The sequence below is a fragment of the Giraffa tippelskirchi genome, chromosome 2, assembly GCF_054371585.1.
Source record: "Giraffa tippelskirchi isolate mGirTip1 chromosome 2, T2T-mGirTip1v1.2.pri, whole genome shotgun sequence".
NCBI lineage: Eukaryota > Metazoa > Chordata > Mammalia > Artiodactyla > Giraffidae > Giraffa > Giraffa tippelskirchi.
In genome coordinates this window covers 61598187-61611767 of record NC_137276.1, presented here as the reverse complement: position 1 = coordinate 61611767, position 13581 = coordinate 61598187, and the positions used below count along the sequence as shown (strand labels likewise).

At 46.0% G+C, this 13581-nt stretch overlaps 1 protein-coding gene and 1 long non-coding RNA gene across 3 annotated transcripts in view; one reads left to right on the top strand and one right to left on the bottom strand.

Moving 5' to 3' along the window:
* LOC145536153 (uncharacterized) overlaps nt 1-9133 on the top strand; it is a 116951-nt gene extending 107818 nt beyond the window's left edge. Inside the window, exon 3 of the long non-coding RNA XR_014075670.1 lies at nt 8772-9133. This is a non-coding gene — a long non-coding RNA (uncharacterized LOC145536153). The remainder of the gene's footprint in view (nt 1-8771) is intronic.
* LOC145536135 (uncharacterized) overlaps nt 1-13581 on the bottom strand; it is a 73960-nt gene that overhangs the window by 31829 nt on the left and 28550 nt on the right. The gene's annotated exons all lie outside the window — the stretch shown is intronic.

Genomic DNA, 13581 nt, shown 5'->3' with positions numbered 1-13581 from the left:
TGGGAGGATCGAGGCCACCACTGGTGGAGCAGAGACAGCCTCCAGGGAGCTCAGAGCTTCCTCTCAGAGAAGATGAATCAACACCCTGGTCCACAGCCTCTGTCTAAGGGCTGGGAGGGGCATCAGGAAAGTCCTGGAGTCCTGCAGGGCTTCAGGAGAGGGTAGCTCCCTCTTCTCTCTCTAGGCAACTGCTTTAGTCTTTTCTCTCACTGTCAAACATCTTTTCTTGTTCCTCTTTCTGGTTGGCTGAACATGGCTGCTTCCAGGTTTCATGCTTTGATTAAACACCCAGAGCCAGACTGACTTCTCTCTTGATTCTCTAACCCTTGCTCCCGGAGCCATCTGTGATTGGCCTAGCTTGGATCAGGTGCCCCACAGGCATCCCCAGGCACCCCTGGACCATTCTGCTGTGTTTAGGGGCTGAGGTCTCTGTTGCAGTCACATTTGATGTCAGCTTTCCCTTCATCCCAGTCCTGTCTTCCTAGTTTCCTTACAGGTGGCACTTCCCCATAAACCTGCTATGTGCAGCTCTCCATCATCTCAGCATCTATTTCCAATCTAAGATACTCGCCTTGCAGACTTTGTCCCTATAGGATATCTGGGGTCAGCACTAAGGGCTGTGGTCACTTACCTGTCTGGAAAGTGCTTCCTTGGAAAGCGAGGGGGCTCCAAACACCATTCCATATCAGCAGACAGTGGGAGGTTGAGGGAAGAGCACTGGGATGAGAGAATTTGGGAGCCCTGGGTTCTGCCACTGGTGAACTGTGTGACTTGGCCAGCCAGTTATTCCTCTGACTCACAAGTTTCTCAAATGCAAAACAAGGATAGGAATTTCCCACCTCACAGGGTTAATTCAGAGTTCATTTAGAGGACCTAAGTAAATGGGTCTCTAACAGTGCTTGGCACAAAGTAGAAATATTATACATATGTGGAAAGGTTGGCTTTCAGAGCTTCCTGCCCATCTCCGTACATTCCTCCCTCTGTCCCTATACCCATCCCACTCTTTCATACCAGGACAGGTGTGGCCATCAGCAGAAGGACCACAGGACCCTCACCAGGAACCTATAGCTTCATGACCTGATATCACTTTCTTTGGCACTCTGCAGAGACTTTGCATACATTGTATGCATGTTAAGTTATTTTGAAAAGACAAGTCATAGTGTGTCATGTTCTCTGCTCAAAAGGCTTTCCATCCCACTTAGGGTCTAGCACGCTGGCCCTATCATCATTCTGACCCTTTTCTGCTCTTCATCCTCTCTTACTTTCTCCAGCCATGTTTGTCTCCTAGCTATGTGTCAAACACACTAGGCATATTCCCACTCCAAGGCCTTTGCACATGCCACTCCCTCTCGCTTGAACGCTCTTCCACCTGGCTCAGTCTCTCACACCTTCAGGTTCTTACATAAAGTCAGTAAGACCTTTCCTTACATCCCCGACCCCATTTAAAATAGCAAAACTCCCTTAGCATTGCCTCTCCCCTCTCCACTTTGGCACTTGTTACCATCTGACATGCCTTGTATTTTATTAATTCATTGCTTATCTTTATTAGAATGTAGACTCCATGAGGACAGGGCGTTTTGCCGGTTTCATTCTCTACTATAGCCCATGACAGTATCTGGCATTCTATAAGTGCTCAGTATAGTTTTGTTAAATGAATGAATGAATGTGTTTACAAGCACTTGAGACTGAAGACAGCAAACCTACTAGTGAAAGCAGTGGTAACTCAGTGTCAGCCCATGGGAAATGAGGGACAAAAGAGCCAAGCTTAGCTAGAATCTCTACGGTTTCTTGCCAGGCCAAAGCAGGACCCAGGCTCTCCCCTGCTGCACCTGCCTGAGAGTGTGTTGAGGGCAGGAGCCACCTGTCTATTAGCTGAGTGTCCACCTTAGTCCCTAGCAGATAGCAGATGCTCAGTGAATGTTTGCTGGTTATGCCAATGCATCAAGGTGCTGGGAGCCGAGGGGCAGTAGCTGTGCCTTTGGTCACAGGGGAAAAGATGCTGATATATTCATCTGCCTCTTATCTCAGCCCTTGGCATTGGCCAGTGTTTCCCAAAGTGTGTTCTGTAGAACCCCAGCGCTAATATGTGTTATGGATGCTAATAGGTGTTAAATGGGAAAAAGAGTTTTGTGGTCAAACAAACTTGAGAAATGCTGGATTAAATAAAGTAAAACTTGTTTCCTGACTTCTGGACTCTTAAGAGTCTTTAATATGTCAATATAAATTATAAATCCAAGAGGGGGCTTATATTTTGAAAACGTTTCCATACTCATCTGACCACAAAATGCATTTTTCAAAGAGAGTGGGGTTCCACTGAGTTTTCTTTGGTAAACAATGTCCTGGCTCACACCTATCAGACACAGAAGAGATTTGGGAGGAAATCTAGTGCATCACTCCCTCTTCACAGAGGAGGCAAGAGAGGCAAAGACCAGAGAGGTGTAAAGGGATGGATTGCAGGCAACACAGCAAGTTGGGTCCTGAGCTAAAATTCAGCTCTGGTCTCCAGCACACTTGCTGCCTTTGGTCTTAACTTCTGTGGTTCTGAACTCTGGCTTGTCAGGCCCGCTTTGCTTACTTGTACTTTCAGAGTCACAGAGACTTGGAATAGGAAGGCCCTCAGAGACGTGGAAGTTCCACTCCTAACCTCACTTCCTGTTTATGACCCCAGCTCCCTGGCCATGATCCACCTCTGGGCTTGTAACCTGTACCCGGCTATCCAGTGCTCCTCACCAACATCTCTTCCTCTGCCTGTCCCTGGTGTGGGTGTTCCTGCCCACAAACCCTGGTTTTCAAAGTGTGGTCCCAGGACCAGCAACATCAGTACCACCTGAGAACTTGCTAGAAATACAAATTCTTTGACCTAACCTTGGACTTACTGAATAAGAAACTCAGGAGGCAGAGGCCAGCAATCTGTGTTTTAAAAAGCCCCCAGGTGGTGCTTCTTTTTAATTTTATTGGATTATGGTTGATTTACAATTTTGTGTGAGTTCAGGTGTACAGCAAATTGATTCAGTTATACATATACATATATTCATTCTTTTTCAGATTCTTTCCCCATAAAGATTATCAAAGAATATTGAGTAGAGTTCCCTGTGCTGTATAGCAGGTCCTTGTTAGTTATCTGTTTTCTATATATGTGTATATATATATATATATATAATATATATACTACATACATATATATACATTTATATATGTTAATCCCATAGTGTGTATGTTGATCCCAAGCCCCTAGTTTATCCTTCCCCCTAGCCCATGTTTCCTCTTTGGTAAACATAAGCTTGTTTTCATTATCTATATTTATAAAACAGAACTTATTTTCTACTTTGTAAATAAGTTCATTTGTATCATTTTTCAAAATTAGATTCTATGTATGAGTGATGTCATGTGATCTTTCTCTTGTCTGACTGACTTCACTTTAGCATGATAGTCTCTAGATCCATCCATGTTGCTGAAAATGGCATTATTTCATTCTTTTTTTGTGGCCAAGTAATATTCCATTGTATGTACGCACCACACCTTTATCTGTTCTTCTCTTGATGGACATTTAGGTTGTGTCCATGTCTTGGCTACTGTAAATAGTGCTGCTATGAACTTAGGGGTGGATGTACCTTTTCAAATTAACATTTTCTCTGGATATATGCCCAGGATTGGGATTGTTGGATCACATGGTAGTTCTATTTTTAGTTTTTTTCTTTCAAGGATCCTCCATACTATTCTGTATAGTGGTTGTACCAATTTGCCCCTAGATGCTTTTGACTCACACTAAGGTTTACCAACCGCTGCTCTCAGCTGACTAACTCCACCCAAGCAGCTGAGGGAAAGGCCTTTTCTTAACCTCCTGGCCCCCAGTAAGCAGAGCAGGCACCTTCTCTGTTCTCAGTAAGGGTCATGGAAAACCCCAGACACAAAATCTTTAGAGATTCTTATAGCTCAGTGGGTTCCAACCACTTGAGCTTGGTGCCACCTAAGCCCTGAAGTTAATTTATACTCAGCCCCATGTTATTAGTTGGTCTGATTGATAGATACAATTTTATAAAACAGCCCTGGGTTGGGGGTGGTTCAGGGTTGAGCTGCATCTGTCAGCACAGTCAACACCACCTCTGAAAGAAATCATGTTGGGAGGAAGGCTGTGCGAAGCCTGCTTTGAGGGATCCGGACATGTCTGAGGCTTACCTCAGTCCACTCAAGCCGAGTGGGACACTTTCAGTGCATCAGGAGAAGTGCTTCAGTTGGGTTTAGTAACTCAATTCTGGGACATTTTCCTCTCAGATCCATCTGCTTCCTATATTTCCCTCCAGGCTGATGTGGGCCTGACTCAATGGTGACCTCAGGGTTGCTGCACTGAATAATTCTCAGGAATGCCATTGTGTGCAATGCAAAGTCTATGTGGCCAGAAGTGGTGGTCCTCGGACCCCTTTTCTCTTCTCTCAGAGAGAGGACAATCCCTCTTCCTGCTCTCCACCCACTCCTGGTGAACAGGAAGCCCTTCAGAAGGGCCCATTGGAAGGTTGGCTGGGAGAAGGGGGTGGGGTGCTATCTGCTTGCTTCTGAGAGATGCAGCCGTGAAAGTCTCTATGTTGTATCTCCTGTCATGGGGAGGGTATTGGTCACCCACTCACTCACTCTCCCACTCACCCACTCACTCATTCACTCACCGACTCACTCACTCAGCCCGGGCAGCAGTGCCAGCTGCTGTGGCAGCCCTCCATCCATCCTTGTCATTCAGGGGCCTCTGAAAGTACACCCGTCAATATAATGCACAGCCTGTTGAGGGGAAGTGACATTTTGAATAGTGGACACTTTTCCAGGAGCATTCATCCTGGGTCAGCCTCGTGATAAATAAACACATGTGGCGTCTGGAGTCAGCAGGCAGGATACAATGACCGAGACGCCGGCACAGATGCACATACCATAAGGCTGCGTTGACGGGGTAGAGGTAGGATGTGAGAGAAGGGGGGAGAGGGAAGGCTCTGGGAGCAGACTTGGGTAAGAATTTATCTCCCTTCTTCCTGGCACCTCTGGGGAAAACAGGAAGCAAAGGGAGCTTCAATTTCCCTTTATCCCTGAACCACCAGAGGGGGGTTCCCATCACCCCCATTGCTCCTCACCTGTCCCCACCCCCCGACAAAAAGAACCCCAATCCCTATCTTAATTACCCCTAACAGTGTCCTAAACAAAGTATTTATAAGGCTTACTGCATTTGTCTTCCCGTTCCTATTAATAAAATCTGGGAATGGAGGGAAGAAATATGGGTGGGTGACAGGGTTTTTAATGGTGCCTCACCTTAAATGCATTTTAAAATATGTAAATCAATAAAAAAATTATTTGTAATAGCAGCCTAAGAGTGCTGGTTAGCCTGGCGCGGAGTGAAATGCATGCTACAAGCCCTATTACCATACATCCTGGGAGCTGTAGTTAGGATTAATCTGTCAAAGGGGATGGTTTAGTGTTGATGAATATGACATGTGACCATTAACGATGTTGATTTTATCTCCCGAGATTAGCATGATTTACTTCGGATGGATAATAATGTCATTTGCTTGATGCAGTAGATCTGTTTACGAGCTGATTAAATTGTAAGGCCTTGCCTCATTTCATGCTATTTGGTTTACAGCTTCATTACCACAATCACAAAAGCTGGGGAAATGTCCCACATTCCATGTCACAATAAATCACTGCTTCCCGTTGCTGGGATGGATTTTAGCAGTTCTGCCCAGCACAGACCATTTGTGGCTCCCCAATAATCTGTGATCCAGAATACATTAGGGGGATCTTCAGGAACACTGGAATGAGAGGGGGCAGAAATCCTCTTGGATCTTTTAATTGAGATTAAGGAAGTCCTTGAGTAATTAGCTGTAACAAATTAGCTTATCATTTAGACAGTGAAGTTACTGTTTTTTGTTGCAGGGGCGATTACCATAAATACACAGAAAAGTGACGCTCAACGAATCAGAGGGATGCTCCTAAGCAAATTTCATTTTCACCCTATTATCCTTTGCTCTGGGAGAGGGGTGACCTGGATGCAAGGTGTGTGTGTGGGGAAGTCTGTGCGTTAGATTCTCAACCCTGCCATGCTTCTTCAAAGTGGACAGGGTGGGCCTGTGTACCATGTACCCACAGCAGAGCCCTGGCCACCTCAGCACCTTGGGGTGGGGTGTGCTGAAGCAGAGGGAAGAGTGGAGAGCACCTGGGTCAGAAGGGAAGCATGTAAATCACAGACCTGTTCACGCCAACTCTGCATGCAGAGTGACCTGGCAGCGGGATTCTCTACTCTGTGCATGTAGGAGAAGGAGGGGGCACGTGAAATGGAAAAGACAGAGCCCATTACCCCTCAAGAAGCTGGGGAGGCAGAAAACAGGCTGGAATGACTGTATTTCTAATAACACCATTTCTAATAACACCAAAGATTTTTTTGAGTTCTTAGTAAATGCCAGGTCCTATTCTCACCACAGAGACCACTCTGTGAGGTTGGGATTATTATTCTCATCCCATGTTAGATGAAGAGACTGAGCCTCTGTGGGAGGTTAAACAACGTGCCTGAGGTCACAGAGCTGGTCAGAGCAGAGGTGGAATTTGAACCCAGGTGACAGGTCCCTGGAGCTTGGCACAGTGCCTGTAGGCCGATGTCACCTTTGGTTCAGAATGAGGCCACTGGGGCAAGGGCGGAGACTTTTCAGGACTTTCGCTTCTTACTCCTAAATTGAAGCCTGTGACCTTGAATGGGTGCTGTCTGCAATTAATTAGGATCAACAGTAATCAGGAGTGCTGAGGTCAGGTCTTAAATAGGAACTTTTGTCAGATTTTGTGATGAGCCGTCACAAAAAATGTAAAACTATACTTTCTGAAGGTCAGGTCTTTGGGAATAAAAGCAATCATTTCAGTGGGCACAGATAACCTCTCTGCTTTTGGCTGAGTACCTCCCTAGGATGCTATGGGTCGAAAGGAAAGATTGTGAACCTCTGAAAGTTCTGCAGAAGAGGTGGTCCCATTCCAAAGCTCCATGCAGATTCACTTCTGAACTTGAGATGTGGTCCTCAGATGCCTGCATCCCTTAACCAGAGCTCATCACTGTCCCCTTACAGCAGAGGCCATATGGCCCTCCAGTCTCCATTCTCCTTTTGTCCTGTCCTAGAACCCTAATGTATAATTGACTTTAACAAAATGCATTTCCAAGCCTCTTTTGCAGCTAGATGAGACGTATGACTGCTACGGCTGCCATTTATTAAGCATTTATTCTGAGCCAGACTCTGTACTAAGTGTTGGTTGAGATAAAGATACATAAGGTTCGAACATAGTCCTCAGACAACCTGGCTGCCACCTGTCTGTCATTCGTTGATTTGGCAGTCTGTCAAGTGTTTAATTGATCTATCAATCAATCAGCATTTCAGCTACTTGATCAATGGCTGGACCTTTGGCCTGTCAGGAGTTAGTGCTAGTACTGAACCCTCCAGGTGCATAGAAAACAGATTCTGGCCACAGATGTGGGATGTGCAGAATTTGATGCCAGGCACAGGGATAAACGCCCAAGAAATCAACATGCTCTTATCTTACACATATGCAAAAATTAACTAAAGACTTAAATGTAAGACTTTATGTTGCCATAAAACTCCTAAAAGAAAACGTAAGGACACACACATAGGCATAGTTACTATGTGAGCTGATGAATGTGTTAACTAACTTGATTGTGGTGAGCATTTCACAAGGTACTCCAATAACGCTCTGGCTATGAAACCATGCTCACCTCCTTACCAAGCCCTACCCAGCCACTGCTGCCTAGTTGGGGATCCTGGCTCTGGAGCCAAGTCCCCCCTGAGGTCTCTCAGCCCCCGAGAATGTGGTGCTTCTAATGACCTTCTTATCCCTGATTCCCTGGGTCTAACTCTTAGCCACAGAGGTTTCCCCTGTGACCCTCATCCCTCTGTCTCTCCAAGTTCGACATTTGTTCCTTATGCAGATATTCTAAAGGGAAGTAAATACATTAAAGGGAACACAGCGACTTTCCCATCCCTTGTGTTTGAAGACCTCCTGCTCCCCTACCATTTCTCTGCCCCCGACTGTCCTCTTGGCCCTCTGGGGATGGAGAGAGAAAGGGTGCAGCCTGGGAGTGTCCTTTGTAGGGAAGACAGTGGGACCCATCCTAAAGGGGCCAGAGAGGCAGCCATGCTGGACGTCCCGAGGCTGGTCAAAGCAGCAAGCTGGGGGCTAAGCAGACATGTCACGGCAGGAGAAGGGTCAAGCAGGAGACAAATGGAGAAGTATGAGGATGGGCAAGGTCCACCCAGGGTCATCCCATTTCTGTGAGATTTGGGGTAGTCTCCTAGGGTGGGAAAAGGGAGTCTAACCTGTATCAGCTACATATTGTTACAAGAAAAACACTCCAAAATTTAGTGGCCTAAAACAATAACATTTATTTGGCTCATGAATCGGCAACTTGAGTGGAGCTTTGTGGGGAAGACTTGTCTCTACTCCAGTCAGGATCACCTGAGGTGGCCTGGAGGCTGGGGGCTGGAATCGCCTGAGTCTCATCACTCCATGCTGGCAGTTGATGCTCCTGTGGGCTGAGACCTCAGCTGGGCTGCTGCCACAACACCTACATGTAGTCTGTCCATGTGGACATTTAGTTTCTTCACAGCACAGAGCCCCCAGGATGAGCATCCCTAGAGGAAGCGGTATCGCCTGTCCTGACAGCCTCAGTCACACAGTATCACTTCTGCTCTCATTACAGACCTGCCCAGGTTCACACAGTATCACTTCTGCTCTCATTACAGGCCTGCTCAGGTTCAAGGGGAGGAAACTCGAGCCCCACCACTTTAAGGAGGAGTGTCAACTTCATAGCGTAAGAAAAATACATGGGATGGGATATATGGCTGCCACCTTTGGAAAATACTATTGGCTAAAGATATGGAAGCATCCTAAGTGCTTATCAACAGGCGAATGGATGAAGATGGTACATATACACAATGAAATATTACTCAGCCCCCAAAAGAATGAAATTATGCCATTTGCAACAATGTGGGTGGACTTAGAGAGTATGTTGCTTAGTGAAATAAGTCAAAGACAAATACTCTATGTTATTACTTATATGTGAAGTCTTAAAAAAATAAAATGAATGTATATGACAAAACAGAAACAGACTCACAGATACAAAGAATAAACTAGTGGTTACCCCTGAGGAGAGGGAAGTTCGAAGGGGTGAGATAAAGGCATGGGATTAAGAGACACAATTACTATAGATAAAATAAATAAGCAACAAGGGTATGTTATAGAGCACAGGGAAATATAGACATTATTTTGTAATAACTTTAAATGGAGTATAGTCTATAAAACCATGAATCAAAATGTAGTACACCTGAAACTAATATAATATTAAACATCAACTACACTTAAATTTTAAAAAAAATTAAAAAGGAAAAAAAAAAGCAGCTATTGGGTTGGCCAAAATATTTGTTTGGGGTTTTTGTAACATTTTACGGAAAGCCCCGAACAAATTTTTGGCTAACCCAATACTATTGGCAAAAAGACTATTCCTCACAGGACTTCCTCAAGAGTCGCAGGCTCCATGCTTAGTCCAATTTTCTTCATCTTCCCTTGCAATTCAGATTTCAGCTCTCTCTTCTGCTAACTACTCACAAACTTATATTTCCACCCCCTGCAGGCATGAGAAACAACCTACACAAAATCTACACTGTGTATTCTCTGCCAAAGCCTGCTGCCCCTTGGATTTTTTCCAGGTACCCAGACGTGGTGAGTCCTGGTTAGCCCTCCGACCCCAGGTCTGTTCTCCCCTTCTTCCTTGAACATGGTCACAGGGCAGAAATAACATTTCACAGCCTCCCTTTGCAGCTGGCCAGGTGACTATGAGCAACATCTTCCTCACTTGTTCAGAAGGACACTACTTGCCCCAGACCTCCCCGCTCTCCCCTTCCCGAGTAGGAATAGCACCCATATCTAATCACACCAGTGAGCACAGCATCCTAAGGGGATGAAGGAACACCAAGATGGAAGGCACTTGGGCCCCTGAATGACATCACGGAGCAGAGCAGCCTCACGAGCATAGATGACAGAGGCCCGAGAGAAACTTCCATCTGATTTAAGTCATTGTATTTGGGGAAGGGGTTTTCTTTCTTTCTTCTTCTTCTTCTTTTTTTTACAGCAGTGTAGCCCAATACTATAGGCTAAGACCTCAGGATCATATGTGCCTTTCCTCTCTCCTTTCCAACCCCTGCCCTTCACCAAGTCCAGTCCATCCTACCTCCTTGCCATCCCCTGGGATGGTCCTGGCTTTGCATGTCCTGCAGCCGCCCCTCGGCTTTCATCTCTCACCTTCTCCTGTCTGAACCACCTTCTCCTGTCTTAGTCTCTTTATCTCCAGTCTCATTGTTCTATCCCATAATGGTACTCCTCTGCTCAAAGACGTCTGATGTCTCCCCATTGCTTACTGAAGGACAGGACACCATCTGTTCCCACCATGTTCCCACCCACTCCCCTTGCTACCACCACATCCCTGCCAAACACCCTTACGGGCAGTCCTGCCTCCATGCCTTTGATCTCGCTCATCCGTTCTCCCTATTCCCAAGATCCCCCATTTTCCACCCATTAAACACCTAGTCATTGTCCAAACCCAGATCAAGTGCTGCTTCTTCCCTGAAGATTTCTGCATCCTCCTGTAGAAATTAACCTCATGCCTCCAGTGAGATAGCCCTCGTCACAGCTCACCTTAAGGCAGCAATATTTTCTGTGAATCACTAGACTGGACAGTAAGTTATCTGAAGGCAGACCTGGTGTATCCTAGTCATCTTCCCACTGCCTCCATGCATAAGAGAAGGCTGTGTATGCAGCAGGGACTCCTGACATGCTTGCCAGTGAATACTCGCTTTCTATGTCTGGTGGACCACACCTTGGACTGGGCAGTGGTTTTGCTACAGGTGACCAAGGTTGTCTTTCCTCTCCCCTTGGGGATGTCCCCAGGGAACCCCAAGGGAGGCCAGAGGAGCTGCCCTTCCCACATTTCTCTGGGGGCTGGGGAGGGAAGCAGAACCTGTCAGTTGAAGTACACAGGTTTTAAGGCACATGGGCTTTGGAATGAGACAGCTCTGGCCTTGAATTTTTGCTCACCACTTGTTGGCTGTGTGACTTCAGGCATGTTACCTAACCTTTCTGAATCTCAGTTTTCTAACAGGGGATTAATATAGCACTATCTCCTAGGGATCTTGTAGGGATTAAAAAAATATAATATAAAGAAATATAAAGCTCTTCGCACGAGGAAAATGCTCACTAAACGATAATAATCATAATAATCCATTTCTTTCCTGTGGCCTGAGACTCTGCTTGGTGAGAGGGCACCAGGGAAGGCTCCACCCTATGCCTGGCCCATGGAATCCTTGCTGTTGGATGGGGTTTCTCTATGGACCAGAGTTAGAGAGTGCACATTGTCACAACTGTCTTGGTCACAGCTGGGCAGTTTGCTAGATGCTCCCAGAAGGTAGCGGAGAGGGAGAAGGACTGGTTTCTAATGAGGCTGGAGGAAGGGTTCAGCTGCCTGTGGCTCTCCCCAAAGGGAAAGGGTTAAACCAGATCTGGCTGATGTTAGTCGCTAAGGGTCCAGTGGCAGGGGTACTGAGCTGGGAAGGCCACTGAAGTTTCTGGGCAGCCAAGCACTGCCCCCCACCTGCCATATCAGGTGGGCTGCCAGATGCTGTAAAGGATCTGGACTCCAGGTGACCAGTCCCAGGTTCTAGGACAGGGAAGGGCAACTGGAAGATAGCCTGCCTACTCTGGGGTCAGAGAGGAGGCTGCATTCCCCCTAAATATCCCCTGCACTAAGCCTGGGGGAAGCAGACCCCATCCAAATCCTCCTCACTGACTGCAAGGAGGATCCTTGCTTCCCTCGGACTCGGGGTCTGAGTGGTTGGATGTTCAGGTTGCAGCTGTTGGAGTGGGACTAGAATATGTGGGTCCAGTGATGTGCTAATAAATGCTTAATAATCAGCTCTCTTGGAAAAAAAGCCTTCACTTACAGTGTCTGTGAATTGCTATGGTGTAAATATTCCCACCATGGCCAATTTCAAGCTATCAACATAACACCACAGAACCAGGAGTTGGGAAGAGATGTGCACAGCTGGCTCTTGTGAGCCAGTATGAGTCAATTCTGGCATGCTGCTGGGTGGGGCCTGATACCTGCATTAGGGTTAGGCAAGTTTATGTGGCTTCAGCGTACAGAGAAGTAAAGCCCATCGCACAGTGGGGAACAGCGTGAAACTAATGACCCTGGAGTCTAACAGCCTGTAACACAATCTCAGCTCTGCCACTTCCTGGCTGTGTGGTCTTGGGCAAGTCACTTAACCTCTCTGTGCCTCAGTTTCCTCACCATAAAGTGGGGCCAATGATCGTGCCCACTTCATAGAATTTTTGTGAAGGTTGCAAAGGTTAACACTGGCCTGTGGTAGGTTGACATAAGTTGTTATAGTTAATCACCACAGAGTAGTTGGAACGTAGCCTTGGTGAGAAAAATTTAGAAAGGAAAGCCCAGAGTCCCTCAAGGGCATGCTTTATATATATATATATATATATATATATATATATATATATATATATAAATCTTGGATTTCCTTTAAGATCAAGGATTGAAAATCTGCAGGTCCATGAGCCCCCTGAAATTATTTTTCCAATGTTGGGTATGTGTACTTATTTCTATAAAGAGGGGCCATTGCTTTTATTGAATTTTCAAAAAAGGTTGTGGTTTCTGCATCCTTCCCTCAACCCACAAAGGACTTAAGAACTAGTGATGTGGAGGGTATAGAAATCCCATACCACAGGAATCACCCCTGGAGAATGTTGGGGAGAAATGTTTATGAAGCATGTGAAAGAAAAATGGCAGAGACAGAGAGAGACATGCAAAGTCAGCCCAGAACCCTGAAATGTCTGCCTTTTTGAGACCTAAGGCTGAGGAAGCTTCCAGCAACAGGGCAACCAATCTGCTCACATGCACAGATCCCTGTTCCTGCTTTTTCCTTATCCTTTCCAGCCCTAGGAGTCTCCTCTTGCCTTCCCTACTCTGCCGCCACCCCCCAACGCCTGCCCCGCTGCTGCCTCACTCCCCAGGACCCTGTCCCAAAGGCCACTGCTGTTTGGATGTATGGAGGCATGATTAGAACTCACTTGGGTGTCACTGTGATTCAGCAATAACGTTTGTTTGGTTGTGTCTTGTTTCTTTTACATTTCTGTAGTTACACTATAATTATTTAAGGTAAAGTTAGTGCAAAGTTGCATGAGTACTGGACTGCCTCTGCTTTGAGTTGGAGACTGTTTTTGCAAATAACGTGGAAGGAGGTGGCGGGTAAGTTTACAATGCTACTCCCTCTCACGCCGTGGGATTTTTGTTTTCCTTGTTTCTTCTTCTTTTTTTTTTTTTTTTAACAAATACGATCCCTCCTTCTTAGCTTGGTATTGTGTGTGGGGTGCAGGACCAAAATGAACAGGTTTCTAACTGAAGATCTTTATAGGAATAAAAATTACTTTCTGACAAATCCCACTCTAAATCATTGCAGTATACAACTCCAAACACCTAGAGGGAACAAG